Raw genomic sequence first — 17,621 nt, 5'->3', positions numbered from 1 at the left:
GATGAACTGTTCACACGCATCATCACCGATGAACTGTTCACATGCTCTGAGGTCACTGTGACGTGCGGATCTGGTTTCTTTTGATCAGAGGAACCTGAAGGCACTGTACCATGATTAAATCATTCATCATTTCCCATCACAGGCAGATATAATGTGAAACAAACACTGTAAACCCCTAACTCTGTGAAATCACAGTGGTTCCTAATATAAATGTTAGAAAACAAGCAGTCTGGATGAAAACATCTGAAGGGAAATCAGAATTATCATTGCGTGGCTTTTTTACTTGATTCTCATCTACCTTCAGTGTTCTGTCTGGGATTTCCCCCATTGACCTAAATTTCTCAGGCATCATTTCCTCCTGGCCAATCAGCAAACAGAAGGGGAAGTTGAGAACGATGATGTTGATTTTCTGCGCCTGTCTATGAAGTGAACAGGAAGTAAACAAAGTCATTCGGTTCACATTTGAGCAGTTAAAGTCGGATGAACAGATTTTATTTCTTAAAACGATTTTGTTTGTTTTGGCCAGTTTGTTTGTTTGTTTGTTTACAGTTAGCTTCGTAGCAAATGTTAGCAATTTGGTAAAATTTAAGGATTCATTCAGACCAGCCCTGCTTATCCCACTTCAACCAAACTGGTTCGTTCTGGTTGCTTCTCTAAAAAACATGATTGCACTTGATGGTTATTATACGAAACAGGATTAGGGCCATTGGGAAAAAAAAGAAAAAAAGAATTATGACTGATTTTCTGAGGAAAAATCTGAATTTTTCAGATGCTAAAACAAAAAAAGAAAGTTTTTTTGTTTTTAGCACTAATCCTCTTCCATATCATCAATACACATTAACATCCAATGTACAAGGAATGTACTTAGAAAAGTAAAGATTCTGAGGAAAAAAATATAATTCTGAGGAAAAATCCCAGAATTTTGAGGAAAAATGTAAATTTGCATTTTTCTTGTAATTTTACCACTGGCTAGAATCTTTTTCCGCATTATTAGTACATATTAATCACCAATGTACAAAAGATTGAGCTTCAAAAGGGCTAAGAAAGAAAGTCAGAATTCTGGGAAAATGTTTTTATTTCTTTTAAACCACTAACTTCAACCCTTTTCTGTATTATTACATATATCCAACATACAAGAGTCTGACCTTAAAATCCTAATTCTGAGATTCAAGTCAAAATTTTGAGGAAAAAAGTAAAATCTTTGTATTTTCCAGTTGTTTTAATCCTTTTCCATATAATTTATATAACATCCAACCTTAAATGTGCTAAAAGTGTTTTCTAATTCTTTACAGTGAGACACATTTAGGCAAACTAGAAAGAAAGCTGATGAAAACAGGCCATGAGCTCATTAGTCTCTCCTTTACGCAACCTATGTGTGTGTGTGTGTGTGTGTGTTGGATTAATTAGTCAGGAAGACAGCAGGCAGACGTAAGTCGGCTTCCTTTGATCTGACACTGTTAAGCACTTCCTAGTGACTCACTTGGACATGAAAACACACACACACCTTCTGAGCGGTGAGGACAATGGCCGACCGCACGGTGACATCTGCCCCAAACACACACGCACACACACACACACACACACACACACACACACACACACACACACACACACACACACACACACACACACACACACACAGACACACACGCACACACACAGTATATTAAAATGTTCAGGTTGTGTTTCTGCAGCAAAGTTTTCTAATTATGGATCAAGCAGCTACACTGAAGCTCTGATGCAAGAGCTGATAAAAAAAGAAAAGCGCTACAGTACAGCGGGTCGCCTTGAAGGGCACTTTGTGCTGCAGAGTTTAAGTGAAATAAATGAGGGGAGATAAGCGGAGAAAACATGAAAGGAGTGAACAGAAAGGACAGAGGGAGAGTAAAAAAAGAGAAATGAAGGAATGTTAGAACATAAAACAAGGTCATGGTCTGCATTCAGCCTCGTTTGTTTACTTTTTTCACTCGTCTTGCCTTAAATCTGATGCTTGCTGCTCAGTTCTGCACAGTGTTAATTATTAGCATCTTTATGTGTTCGGACATTGTTGTACTTCAAGTGCTGCGTCTTCAAATTCTTGTTTTTTCTTCCTTTGTCATATACTGCTCAAAAAAATAAAGGGAACACTTCAGTGTTCACTTAAATGTTAAAGTGTTCCCTTTATTTTTTTGAGCAGTGTATTTTAGTTGCAACGTCTTTGCTAACTAGTCACCTTTTGTAAATTTTAATCGGCGTTTTGTAAATCGAAGAATTACATTTGTTTGCAAAATGCTTCATGATCAATACTCTGATGTATTACCTATTGGAAACGGCCGTATTTGTTTTCAGAAAAGGTATTTTCAAAGTTTAAGAAAAGACAAGAACACAATCTGTCGGGAGTTTTTTTTTTATTGCATATTCTGATGGAAGAGGACCAAAATGTTATTCTGCTTTATTAATATCCATTAGATCAGCTTCTCATTTGATCAACTATAACATTCAAACATGAGACAGTGTATTACGGCTATTTTATATTTAAAAAAAAAAGAAAATTACAACAAAAATTCTGATATTTTTAGATTAAACTCAGAAGTTTTCTAGAAAAATTCAAATTCCACTTTTTGTAATTTTTCTAAAATGTAAGAGTTAGAAATGTACTTGTTTTTTCATGAACGTTTTTGAAATTACAATTTGAATTTTTCTAGAAAAAACCCCCTCAAAGTTCTCAAAATTCAAAGCTTGAGAAGTCAAAAACATGCTAGAAAAGAATTCTGAAATTTTTATATTAATCCTGGAATTTTACATGTTTTTTTTCAAAAAAAATATTCTTTAAGTCAAATTTAAAATTTTGTGAAAAACGTGAGTTTCTTTTATCAAAGCTGCGACTTCAAACCGATAAATTTAGTTGTTTTTTTGTTGAAAATTTCTGACATTATTCTCAACATCTCAGATTTTTTTGTGCAGAAAGTGACGTATATCTGCCCTGATGCAGCAAACGATCCCCTTCTGCCCTGTGGTGTGCACATCTTTACATTCATCATCAGCTTCCCAGCAGAACGGCTCCACGATAAATGCTCCACACACACACAGGTTATTTTTCAAACTTTGATCCGTATCAGCTTAAGTAACTTTTAATGAAGTCGGTTTTGAAATTAAACCGCGACTCTCTCCCCGCCTCACTACGAGACATAAAGTGATGTGGTTTTCTCTGTCCATTAAGTCGCTATTAGCCGTCTGGAAGCCACTACAGACGCAGCTGGCAGGTAGACGACAAAAACATAAAATCCTTCTCGAGAGAAAATGAGGACAGAAAGAAAAGCAGAAGAACAAAGTCAGACGTTTCTTTAAAGTCTATAAATCCTCTTTAAATTTAATTTAATTTAATAATTTTACATGAAACTACTGAGTTGGCCAGAAGTGAAACTATAGCCTTGAAAATAAGAAATGAGTCAAGTTGATTTGTAAAGTGCTTCATAATACGGTAATCAATTATAAAACAGCAAAACATTTTGTGAAATATCGTATAGATCAAATATATTGATCAATGTTCCAGTTTTTAATTAATCAAAAGCAACTCTTATCAGGTGAGGGTTTAGCCTTAATTCAAATTAATTCAGTGTTTTGGCTGTTTTGCAGTTTTCTGGAAGTTTATTCCCGACGGTATGTGAAATTCTGAAAAATTAAAGTGCAACAATCAACATAAAGAAGAGGAAAGACAGGAAGAATTATCAGAGGAAATGAGAATCACTTCTCCAACGAGAACTGATCCATCCGAGGATGAAAATTTATCCACATTTTTCCTTCAGCACAACGGACAGGAGGGCAAAAAAAGAAAAGTCTAAATATTCATGAGTCAGGTAAAACTGCCAGACAACTGTCTGACTGTCACCAGAGGAGCAGACAATGAGTCACAAAGTCGTTTAACTTCTCTCACTGAATTTATTTTCCTCTACTGCCCAGAAACGGTCAAGTGTAGAAAACTGATAAGCTGGGAGGAAAAAGGTTTAGTGCGACTTTAATGGAAGTTTTAAGATTAATGATATAAAATAAAATTTTAAAAAATCTGGAGGAGCTGGAAAGGAGGGAAGAAAAATGACAAAAGGAAATGAGGAAAAGGACAGAAGTGGGAGCCTAATGTGTGATTTTCTTTCAAAGTCATGGCCACACCAACAAGGTTTTATTGAAGGTAAACGGGAAAACTAAATGCTACGTGGGAGCTAGCGCTATATGCCGTCAGAAACGAGAAAACAGGAACAAGTGGACATGAAACAACATAAAGAAAAAATAACAAAAAGCAGCAGGAGGCTGCAGCTGGACAACTTTTCAGCTTAAATGGGAAGTTTGGCAACATTCTTCAGTGTGGAAGTTGTTACTGAAGTACGAAGGTTTCCATATTAGCCTCCAAAGTCGTTTTGATGACACTCCAGTAAAGTGGTCTTGAAATCACATCAGAAGACGGATAAGAGATTAAGATGCTCTTTACACTGCAAAAACAAAATCTCACCAAGTATTTTGGTTTAGCTCCTGTTGCAGATATATTAGTTCACTTGAAATAAGACAAAATCCACTTTTCAGCAAGATATAGGAGCTTGTTTTAACTCAATATCCTCTTAATATTGATAGAAAGGTGCTAGTTCATTGGCAGATTTCACTCATTATATGTCATTTAAACTTTGTCATTGTCATTACTAATATTGTTGTCTGCAGATTTTCTTGTCTCGTTATGAGTTATAGATTTTAAACATTCTGGTTATGTAATATAATTATCTGTTGGCTCTTTAGCCATCCAGGAATGTCAAACTTTTAAATAAGATTAGCATTTTCGAGTAGATACACGTAGATTTGGATGTTTTTAGCAATGCTAATCATGCTAACGCCATATTTATTTTGTATTTGCTTCAAAATCCTCTAAACAGGACAGGATTGTTTCCTCTGCTCCTAATATGATCAATAACTACTCATGGTTGGAAGATCAGAAACGATATTAGGACGCTACTAATTACATTTGTTAAAAAGCAACAGGAATCAGGTAAGTTTGGCAGATTAAAGTAAACTGCATCAGTTTCAGATCACGAGTTGAAGTGGTTACAAATATCCTTCATAATATCCATATGAATATGGAAATATGACATTTTGTCTTTTTCCAAATGAATACTGATGAGTCTGCGGTCATCTTGGAGCTGATGCTAACTGGATTTAACAATCCAGCTCGAGAACATTCAGCGAGTAGTGCTACAATCAAATCATATCACCAATAATGGTCTGTATCATTAATAAATGGATTAAAGAGTTGTTTATGACCAAATGCGAACAATGAAAAGTGTTAAAGTCAATGGGAGCAAAATGGGAAACGATAAAAATGACAGAAGAGAGACGCGACAGCGCTGCGCATCCCGAGGGTCATCAGTCACCGCCGCCGTTCCCTAACGACTGACACCGTCATGGCAACTAGCGTGGCTGTCCTGACAACAAGCGTGGAGTGTGTCATGCAGCTCCGTGCCGTCTGGGGACAATCTGTCTGGGCATGACACATAGAAAACACACACACACACACGCACACACACAACACACACAAACGTCAAACAGAAACATTTCCACACACGTTTCTGCGGTCAATAACACAGAAAGTCAAAAACTGAGAAACTAAAACAAACGCGTTCCAAAATTTGAACCCATTTACATTTTGATAGACACACGTTTCCAAAAAAACCCCCCAAAAACACACACACACGCCCATGCACGCACCCACGCACACACACAAGCAGTGTGTTCACAAGCAGCACTCGCAAATGTCACCTCCTCTGTGTGAGTCCATCTTTGATCTATCGCAATAAATACACACATGTGGCGGCAGCGGGAACACACAGTCATTAATATTACAACAGCAGAGGAGAGACCGGCTCTCCGTCTGCGCAGGTCACATGATCCAATCAGAGGTAATGTACAGCGGCCGTCCATCACACACACACACACACACACACACACACACACACACACACACACACACACACACACACACACACACACACACACACACACACACACACAACATGGATCCCCTCTGAGGGGAAACAACACACATTCCTGTGCATCGTCTGATCTATAATCGTATCGTTTGTTATCGTTCTGTATTTAGACCTTTGGACCTAAAGAGAAACGATCTAAAGCGCATTTGCCAAACTCAAGGTCCGGGGGCCAAATCTGGCCCACCATAGCTTTCTATGTGGTCATCTAGACTCAAAAATACATCTCTAAGTCCCTCCAGTTTTTCATAAATCTGTAAAATTCACACAAAAATAAACAGATTCCAATATTTTTTTTATTTTACTGAAGTTTTTTCTCAAAGTTGTTCAGAAACAATGAGTTCCAGCCTTACTTGAATACTCGAAATGGTGATTACTAAAAAGTCACATTTAACATCATACATTAGCTACATTAGCATTATTGGTATTTTAATGATTTATTGGGTTTTATCAGTACATTATGGCACAACCGGCCCTTTAAGGACATTCAGATTTTTGATTCGGCTCCTGATCTAGAGTCAATGCACAGCTTCAGTTATTGCAGCTGAAAACCAGCAATCAGGCCTGAAACCTGGGAGTAGTGATGACCTCTGACCTGAACCTTCAGAGCCACATTAAGACAGTCACAAAGTCGGCCTTCTATCACCTGAAGAACATCTCCAGGATTACAGGACTGATGTCTCAGCAAAACTTAGAGAAACTCATCCATGCGTTTATCTTTAGTCGCATTGATTACTGCAATAGTGTCTTCACAAGTCTGTCCGACAAATCAATCAGATCCAGATCGCTCCCACAATAAATCAATATTCTCTGAGCAACAGGGATCCAGTGAAGGTCTTTAGTCCTGGGGGATGTGCTCCATCCCCTGGTTTTAGTCAGAACTCCATCAGCAGCATTCTGGATCTGATTGATTTCCGGCTCAAGACCATGGCCTCGGATTTGGAGGCACTGAGCCTCATCCCGGCCGCTTCACACTCGGCTGCGAACCGCTCCAGTGAGAGCTGCAGATCACGTTCCGATGAAGCCAACAGGACCACATCATCCGCAAAAAGCAGAGATGCGATCCTAAGGCCACCAAAACGGATCCCCTCAACACCTCGGCTGCGCCTAGAAATTCTGTCCATAAAAGTAATGAACAGAATCGGTGACAAAGGGCAGCCTTGGCGGAGTCCAACTCTCACCGGGAAACGAGCCCGACTTACTGCCGGCAATGCGGACCAGACTCTGACACCGGTCATACAGGGACCTGACAGCCCGTATCAAAGGGCCCGGTACCCCATACTCCCGGAGTACCCCAAACAGGACCATCCGAGGGACACGGTCGAACGCCTTCTCCAAGTCCACAAAACACATGTAGACTGGTTGGGCGAACTCCCATGCACCCTCCAGGACCCTGCTGAGGGTGTAGAGCTGGTCCAGTGTTCCACGACCAGGACGAAAACCACACTGCTCTTCCTGAATCCGAGGTTCGACTATCCGACGGACCCTCCTCTCCAGGACCCCTGAATAGACCTTACCAGGGAGGCTTAAGAGTGTGACCCCCCGGGGGGACCACCACCCCGGTCTGCCAGTCCAGGGGAACTGCCCTCGATGTCCATGGGATATTGCAGAGTCGCGTAAGCCAACACAACCCCGCAACATCCAGAGCCTTAAGGAACTCCGGGCGGATCTCATCCATCCCCGGGGCCCTGCCACCGAGGAGCTTTTTGACCACCTCGGCGACCTCGTCCCCAGAGATTGGAGAGCCCAACCCAGAGTCCCCATGYTCAGCTTCCTCAACAGAAGGCATGTTGGTGGGATTGAGGAGGTCTTCGAAGTATTCCGCCCACCAGCCCACAACGTCCCGAGATTTAGATAATCAGATCATTATTTTCCAATCCAGAAATTACCAAAATAAAAATCTAAAAATATTAAGTAAAATCTTTTGAACTCTTTGGATTTCTTTTTTTTTAAATTGAAATAACTTGTTTGTTCCTCCAACTTACTGATTTTTGTTGCGGATCACTGGCAAGTTAATTACTGTGTTGCAAGAAAGATGATGATATTTTTCATAAATCTTTTGCTGTTGGACATTTTTACAGTGGTAAACAACAGAGGGTCCACATGCAGCACTTAGCTGCTGCAAATTATGGGTCTCTTGTGCTGCTTGTCCTGATTAAAACCATTTATCCCTGATTGTGTGTCTTTGGACGTCCGTGTTCAGATCAATAGATAGCAGCCAAAACTCTGCGTCATTCTGGGCTTTAAGACCACAAACTGTTGTTTACGGCCCAGAAGTCTCAATCTGCTGGGTGAAACATCGATATGGTTCAGGAGGAAATGAGCGCATTTCAAATGCACTGTAAAACACGAGAGACGCAGTTAGTTGTGTCTGCCATCTTCTGCTCTTTAAGTCATAAATTTCGTGAGTTTTAGATTTTGAACCTAAATGTGTTTGTGAAAGATAAACTTAATGTAGTAAATTGTTTTAACTTTTTACTAGTTTTGTCATAGAGTTGAATAAACTAGAGTTTTTAGGATAGCAATTAAAAAAACTGAAATAAGAAAAAGACGGGAGTGGGAACAATTTCCCAGAATGCTTAGCGGCATGTTTTTGAATCCTGACACGGAAGTGCGTCACGTTGATCTAATGTCCTATTCACACTAAATTAGGGCTGAAACGATTCCTCGAGTGATTCGAGTACCTCGATTATTAAAATTCCTCGAGGAAAATTGACCTGCCTCGAAGCTTCGTTAATTTATGTTTTATCATTTAGCGCACCGTGTTTCAGCCGGAACATTATTTGCGTTGCGCGAGCTCTGACTTCCGCCTCTGAGTTGTTGACGGAAGCTACGTGTTAGCCGCATAACGTCCAATCTTCAAGTTCGGCCCGCGGGGATTTTACTGATTGGTGATAATTCCGGGTTTTCATCGTTTTTGTGGGACCAATAAACATCCTTAAAATGACCGGCGCGATGCCGGGAGTTCGGCAGCCTTTCTGCTCTGGAGCTGCTGGTTGAACGGCGGGAAGAAGCTGAGGAGGATTTATACAGGTGAGCGGAGAGACTGAACACGATGCTTACAGGGTAAGAGCAGCTTTACGGACGAACCGCACAATAAACTTATATCATCCCGGTCTGAACAAACGGGAGGCGGAACATGGCTGGTAGATGAGTTTCTGARCGGAGGAGCCGTAAATATCCCGTATTGCTCCACCGGTCTACAAAAAAGTAACTGGTAGGGAAGCTCAAATGTGGAAAAAATATACTGATGTTGATATCCGATAGTAACACTGGTGTTATGGAAGATTTACCAATATTTTATTTCATAATTGTTTTTATCCAATTACTCGATTAATCGTAAGAAAAATCTATAGATTACTCGATTACTAAAATAATCGTTTACAACAACTCTACACTAAATGTTTCTGAGCTGAATTCATTTTGACGTTGAATAAAATTCATCATCAGATCAGAAATGTTGTTCTTGCAATTTGAAACAAGGATTTAAATTGTTCTAAAGTAAAATAAATGATCATAATGTGATAATATGAGTGAAAACTTAAATGTGGCTCTTTAAGGAGGTGAGGGAAGTTTTTTTCTTGCATATTGTAAAATAATTATTTGGTTCAAATTGCAGCATTAAGTTAAAACTCACAATTCAAGAGTTAAACTTAAAAAACAATGTTCAGACAACTTCTCTCTTGTTAAATCAACTTCACGAACTTCAATTTAAAACCAAAACAATTTTCTTGTTAACTTAAATTGCATTTTCAAGGTAACAGGTGGACTTTAAACCACCTTCAAATGTTTTACAGTGCAGGAAGTCAGGTTTGTCACAAATAATAAAATTAAGTAGATCTAAGTAAATATATTAAGTTTAAGTTGACATGTTAAGCAAACATAAACAATAAACTTACATAAAATAGATAAAGAAGTAACATATATAGCATTTATCAACATTTAAAAATGAAAAAAAAAATCCAAAAACCTGAAAGAAAAACTCGGACAAGATGTAATTCATCAAATGAAAAAAAGCAGCCAGTTGTTTTTAGGTTTTAATAAAGAGCCTTTCAGAGAGATGAATGGAAACTCATGACAAAGATTTTAACATTTCAAAAGCTCATTAAGCTGAACGGCTGATTTGTGGTCGTCGTCGATTTCACTCATTTTTAATTAACCCACTTTTATTATGTCATCTGTTTGAAACATATTATAGAAAGCCTCAAGTTTCACATAAATTTTTAATAGATTCACAAATTTAAATGTATTTAAATCAACTCGGCTTCTCTCATAACATCTATGAAAATATTTTGAACTATTGCTCACTTGTGAATGATTTAAAGAGGTTTATAAAAGTTAATAGTTTCATATAAAACACTGCAGGGAGATGATGACTGTTTGCACCTACAATGTCACTTCAGGCGTTTCGTAGCAGCATAAAAAATAAACCCAGATTTGATTTTACTCTGTGTTGGAAGCTTCATTGATCATTTTCAGTCTCCTTTTCTTGACTGGATGCTGCACAACACCAGTTAAAGAATAATAACTAGGAAAAAAAGAGCAATTTCATCTCTGCTGAAGTGGTTAAATGAGACTTTTCTGCAGCTGAAGAAGCTCTTTCTTTTTAAAAAGCCTGACTGTCAAGCGTCCTTGAATAACAACCTGCGCGGCTGCCGGCTCATTCACCGTGAACCGAGCCGTGTGAGAGCATCAGCTCCATACTTGCAGCACAATGAGGCACATCAGAGTATCTGAAGAGCTCACACATTGGGATTTTGACACAGATTCAGCTGTAAATACCACTTTGAACTCTGAAAACATCTCTGCTTTCTGCTCTGAAAGCAAGCAGGCAGAACATGGATATAGATTCAACATCAATACGGAGATTTTTGATATTTTTATGCCTTTTAAATCTTGGGGTTTATATCAGACATAACCAGGTTTTTAGCAGGTTTAAAATGATCAAACTTCAATGATAGAAATCCTTAACTATTATTTATGAAACAAAGATCAAGTGAAAATGAAAGAGATGTGCATGAAAAACTAAATACAGCTGATCAAAAACAGATCATTACACGAACAAGACTCGTGTTTTAGACTTATTCATGAAGTTAATCATTTATTAAATTTGCAAGTCATTGTTGTCTTTGATGAAAAACCTTTGCAAATACTCGATTTCTTAATAACTTGGAGATTCTGAATTATGACAGATGATTTTTCAATCTCTTTGTTTTTTGTTAAAAATGTCCACTTTTTTCCAAGACACTTAGAATCTCACGCACAGAAAACATAGATCAGGTTAGTTGGAGTCCAACCGAGTAGAAAAATATGTCAAAAACACAGAAATATGGCCAACTAGCAATTAAAATAGCCTTTCCTCTTACCGTTAAAATCGTTTGAACATGCAAACCAGCCTTGTGGATTCATATTTTACGACCGTTTGACGTTTTGGAGTTTTCTGCTGTTGATCAAGGCATCCTGATGAAACTTCAGAGAATTTTTCTGTCAGCGAAGCAACTCAGAAGGTAATGTGGAACCTAGCGGGTGTTTTATCTGTCAGGTTCCCTGCAGCGCTCAGCTTTCTCTTTACGAAGCTGCAGGAAAAATAACAACAAAAAAAAAAGACTATTCCAGTTCCATCGCTGTCTGGCCGAGATCGCCTGTTGCTTAACACTTCAATCACTAATTCCTCTCACTGTGAGAGTTGTTTTATTGGATTGCTAGTTTGGCAGGGAACGCAGCAGCAGGGTGAAAGTGAGGTTGTTGGACCATAATGGAGGAGGAAGAATGAAGTTAGGTGACAGAAGTTACCTGGTCTGTGGCTCTGAAACCTGAAAACCTGAGAGCTCTTCCTCTTTTCAATGTATATTGATCTTTTGCGACTACGTCACTAAATCATTGGAGGCGCCATGAGTCGGACGTGAGGGAGGGAGTATTGGATTGAGCAACTTAAATTGTTTTCCAACGTTGTTTTTGCCAGTTTATTCAGCTTCTTCTTGTTGGAGTCGAGCTAATTTGTTTGTGAACGTAGCACACCTGGTTAGGGCTCATAGACGGCGGCATTTACAAAAGTTTGAAACAGCTTACAAACCGACCCGAACCTCCTCTCTCCTGACGTGTTGATCAAATTACCGACTTTGCCTGAATTCACACCACATTATTTATGTCACCATGCCATAAACAGCGTACGAGAGGGGAGCGGCTGTCTGCTGTAAAACATGAATAGGTTCACTCTGAAGCCGTGACTGATTAGTTTTTCAAGAACAATCTAAAACACGACTTAATCAGTTAATAACTTTTTTCTAATTTCATATCGTTTCTGAACTGTTCGTGCTGTTAGAGCAGGGCTGCGACACGCCGATTGCGGAAGGTTTTGAGTCGATCTCGGCATTAGGTGACAAACTGAACGCTGCCAGGAGGCTGAGAGCAGCATGTCCTCCTCTTGGTCCTTATCAAAACGTTCTTAATTTTATTAAAGAACAACAAAAAATCAACAAAACGTGTTCAAATTAATGACCCAACAACAATAATAATCTCAGCGATTATTGTTTCTACAGGGAGTTTCGCAATTCTGTTCGTTTCGGTTCCATTACTAGCAGAGCAGGAGTTTAATATTAACTAATCAACCTCCTCTGTGTTCATGAGGCTTATTAATGATCGCAAAATAAATATCAAGCCTGCAAACCTAATATCATAACGGACTGAATGTTTATGTTTTTAACGTAATCTCTGGTCGGCTTGTGTAGCGCAGGAGGTTGCCATAGCAACAGGTGTGCTTAAATGACAGAGACGGAGAGTAAAAGGTGCGATTGGTTTAGAGCTGATCACCTGTTCAGGTTGTTTTACCTTTGCATCACAGCCGCTGTAGTTTCTGTACGTTCAATAAACTACAGACTTGGACTAATGACCTCGTTCTTTGTGACTATATGTCATTTACAACAAACATCAAACACGGTAAATATGTTTCATTAAGTATTTAACAAACAAATGGCTTCTACTGCGATAATTATGTGAAATTAAATTAATTGTCTAATATAAAAAATAGTTTGGTGCTGTTGGGCTCAGAGTCTGAGAGGCTTTTCCTTCATCAAACAAATTTGTTTTTTTCCTCTTATGTAGAGGAAATATTGATGTTGATGAGATTTTCTCCATAATAATAACCTTTTTCAACCTTTATAGCTCCACTGTTGAAAATGAGGCTCTAACATTCACAAATGACTGAAATAAAATCCAGTCCAATATCTGGTTTGAGGTGATTCCTCTTGAACCAGCTGGAGGAAAATATCCCAACTTCAGAAGAAGAGCTTTAACCTAACAGAGCTCTGTGGTTCCTCCTGTCAGTATGAGAGTCAGGGTGAGGAGGCGCCATGTTAGGAAGAGAAGTGGAAGCTGCAGGATCTTCAGAACAAACAGGTTATGATGCTGGGCTACTGATTATCCCTCTGTCTGGACACAGGATCAATAGAACCAGTTTAAAAGCTAAAATGAATGGTTTTATGCCAGACATGGAAAATTGGGATGTACTCCATGCCATGATGTTCAGGATTTAGGTCTCATGGCATCTCAAGGTGTCAACATTGCAGCCAGTGGGCTGAAGGAAATACAGCTTTATTTTGTAGCAATTCAAGAGCTACCAGCTTTTATTGCTTTGCAAAAAAAAAAAAAAAAAATCAGCAGCACAGAAACTCCAAAGCACATAAAGAAGCTAAATATATATATATATATATATATTTTTTTTGTCATAGTACCCCCAAAAATTTAAAACTACTTTCATCCCTGCTTATAACGATGCTTTATAAGTAAGTATCTGTCTAATCATACTTACTTATAAAGTTTATGAACGTTAAACTTCTTACCTTGTAAAGTGTTTGCTGTAAATCCGCGGTTACACCGAGGGCTGACCGTCATTATTATCGTCAGCTGCCAGTCGCTATGATTGACGGCTGCCATCCATCTCCGCCGCATCTTTCCTCATTAAAAGTTATAAAATAAACTGACGTTTGGTCCGCATCCTTTTCTGTTTGTGGAGCAGACCGCTTAGCAACCTGTGAGCATTTTTAAAGTCAAATCAACTCAACAAAAGGATATTAGGTTACAGATATCTGTTTTTAAATGAGCGCGTTGGTTGTTTTGACTGCCGTCATGGCGGAGTGGGCGGAGTTCTGGGGTGCGTGACGTCATGTGCAAAGCATCAGTCGGTTGTTGCAGATGTTGACGTTCAAATAAAGATCTAAGTGCTAAAGTGAGAGAATATGCGCAACTTTTAGATTGTTTTTAGTCCGTCAGCCATGAAGAAAGTCCTTAACAAGGATTCAGTAATTTTAATAAAAATATCAATAAATACATGCTTACTTAATCTCTGGAGTCACTAATGTTACTCACATAAAAGTAAACATTGAGTTGATCTTATTCAAAATGTTAGTCAGTTAAATGCAACTATTTACTAACCTCTGCAAAACCAGGCAAAAAAATAAATAAACAGCAGCAGAAAAGAGATTATAATCGTTCAAATAAATCTGAAAAGTAAAAAAGTAAATGAACCAGAATTTAGGAAATAGTTTAGAAAGCATATTCATTCAAAAACATAAAAAAAAAAAAAATCCAGATGAATGCAGGGAGTTTTACATTTAGAAATGCGCATTTGACTTCTTTTTGTGTTGCATGTTGTTGTGCCTCACAAATGAGGTTCAAAAATATAACTTATCTACACTATTTTGAACTGAAAAGTTGAATTAAAATGGAATTTGCCTCAGAATATTAATTTTTTTTTAAAGAAAAACACTTTGTTTATAAATGTACTTATACAGTCTGAATAAGTAATACATGAGGAGTCGGTTTAATGACCCTCTTCTTTCAGGTTAGGGACAGAAAAGAACTCCGTGACATTACCCAAATATATCCACTTTCTGCAGCTCAAGCCATCAAAGCGCTAAATAATAATCAGTGTGGTCAAGAATAAAAAGGATGCTAATAAATCAGGGTCAATTCTAGGAATAGCTTTATAGTCTGCGCTTCTTCCAAAGGATAAAACATGGTTGTAAAGATAATGGTTTGTCAGTTTGACCCCAACAGCAGATAAGGACAGGAGGAGGAAAGATGGAGAGGAACCTTTTTAATCAAGCAGTTAGAGAAAAGAAGACATTCAGCAGATTTATGTCTTTTTGTGCAGCAGTAATTCTGTTTTTAAATCTTCTTCCCAGTGAGACGTCTCTTCTGTTGACGGGGTTTTTACTGTAAAACTCTTCAGGCGCTGCAGGGAAAACCTCTCAACGCAGATTTAGATTGTTTCCAAGATAAAAACCTCGCCAGATACTGAGCTGGATCTCATCCTGGTTTTAAATTCATTTCTGTCGTTTATCATCAGTGAAATGGAACAAAAATTCAAGAAACAACTTAATTAAGATGGAAATGTAACAGAAGAAGAAGAAGCTGTGATTAGATTGACCTTAAGAGAAATGAACAGAAATAAAAAATAGTAGGGCTGCAACGAACAATAAGGCTTTCGTAACGAATTAATCGTTTATTCTGACGATTAATTGGATAAAAACAAAGATACATTCTACAGATTTTTAATTTATCCACTTAAGCCTTTTCATAGGTTGAGTCTGTATTCTCCAGTTAGTGATTAACTACTAGATAAGTTGACGATTATATAAATAATCAGTTAATTAAGATTAATCTGGACCAAATGTCCATTTTTGAGTCTGTGTGCTCTGCTTAATGATTAATCAATTACTAAATGAGTTGACAATTCTTTCAAAAATCGAATAATCATGATTAATATGGACTAAACTGATATTTTTGAGTCTGTATTCTCCAGTTAGAGATTAATTAACTAAGTTAGTTGAAGACTTATTTAAATGATTGACTAATCATGATTAATCGTTTCAGCCATTACAAATTGCTCGTTTTCTCAAACCGGACCACATTGTGAAGTGAGACTTTAAGAAGCAGCTGCAGCATTAGTCTGTCGCTCAGAGCGGCTCTTGGCTGTAGGATTAAATACTTTACAGAAAGAGACAGAAGCCAGAGGGGCGGCCGCGCCCCCTTTTACGTTCCTTTAGCTCCATATTTGAACTGATTTGTATTTCTGACCCATTCACACTTCCTCTCACTCTGCATAGATCCCCTCCAGGTGCTCCCTTTCATTTTCATTTCCAACCCGTCTCTTTTTGATACGGGTCGTCTCCCCTGTACGAGTACTTCACTCTTTCATTTTCTGATGCTTTGGTCTCTTTTCTCAAATCACTCTGGGGAAGTTTTGCTTCTCTTTGTTTGATATTTGATTGTAGTTTTTCAAACATCTCTCCCAGTCTCTCTCTCCTTTTTTTATTCTGCTTTAAAAACTAATTGAGAGGAACAAATCTGAAATGTTAGCCCAGTAAGAGAAAGACACAGGAATAAAACTGAAAAATAAGATTATAAGAGGAAAATGTATGTCAATCACATTCAGACATCACTTTAAAACAGTGGTTCTTAACCTTTTTTGAGGTACCAAACCCACCAGAAGGGTTCAGTGAATGCGCATATGAAGCGCATTCACTGAACCCTTCTGTAGTGATAAAATATGATTTTTTTCCAACCAGAGTCTAGCTGGGTCACCCCATGATCACCAAGTCTTCTTAAACAGTAGAGTCTCTGAGAACAGTTCTTCAAAATACAGTCAGTGTTTTCAGCAAAGTTGAGCTGACTGTCCAGGAACGACCCAAGGTATTTAAAATCTGCCACAGTATCAACAGGTTGGCCATCGAGAGAAACTGGAACCACTTTAATGTCTTGTTTAGATCATTTAATTAGCTCTACATTCTTAAGAGAATGAACAATTAATAATAAATTACAAAAACTTTGCGGTATTCTGATTTAGTAATGTAATTATATTAGTTGTGTTACCACCCCAACACCACTAGAGGCAGTAGCAACCCCGAAAAGATGCGACTATGGAGCAGATTTAGAAGTTCACCGAAAGCTACAGAATGTGGTAAAAACTTTGAGCTTTGCTGAAGTAAATAAAGACACAAGTTCAAATCCATGCTGAGAGAGGAGCTCCTTCAATCAGGGCTCCTCCACAGCTCTGATTGGCTAAGCAATGTAACGTAATCCTCTGATTGGCTAAGCAATGTAACGTGATCCTCTGATTGGCTAAGCAATGTAACGTGATCCTCTGATTGGCTAAGCAATGTAACGTGATCCTCTGCAGCAAGTGATGGCAAAGTGGGGCGTCATCACGACTTTACACAAGTGTGTCTTTATATCCGCGGCAGAGGCTCCACCGAACCCCTGAGACCAACTCATTTGAACCCCTGGGGTTCGATCGAACCCAGGTTAAGAACCACTGTTTTAAAAATATTTATTAACATCTGGATTTTATTTTTTTTCACGCCTCATGTTGGATCCTAAGGCCGATACATACTGATGAGAGTAAAACTGCAATTTTTACAATGAAAAAGTTAATTTTGTCCTCAATTCATCTAAATAAAACAAGTTAGAGTCACAAATATCGCCTGACCGTTTGAAAAACAGACATCTTGTAATTTTTGATACATTTCTACTGCAGGAAATCTATTTTAATTTTTAAATTGAAACCATTTTATTGCTATTTTTAGGTTTTACTACAAATAAAAACATGAAACTTTCCAT

At 38.2% G+C, this 17,621-nt stretch overlaps 1 long non-coding RNA gene across 1 annotated transcript in view; it reads right to left on the bottom strand.

The window, feature by feature from the left end:
• Positions 1-14,096, bottom strand: part of LOC103480685 (uncharacterized) — a 26,254-nt gene extending 12,158 nt beyond the window's left edge. Inside the window, exon 1 of the long non-coding RNA XR_536144.2 lies at positions 13,841-14,096. This is a non-coding gene — a long non-coding RNA (uncharacterized LOC103480685). The remainder of the gene's footprint in view (positions 1-13,840) is intronic.
• Between the last annotated feature and the right edge of the window lie 3,525 nt (positions 14,097-17,621).

This window comes from Poecilia reticulata, linkage group LG2 (assembly GCF_000633615.1).
Source record: "Poecilia reticulata strain Guanapo linkage group LG2, Guppy_female_1.0+MT, whole genome shotgun sequence".
Taxonomy (NCBI): domain Eukaryota; kingdom Metazoa; phylum Chordata; class Actinopteri; order Cyprinodontiformes; family Poeciliidae; genus Poecilia; species Poecilia reticulata.
Note: the sequence above shows the minus strand (reverse complement) of the source record. Positions and strands in the feature narration are given on the sequence as shown.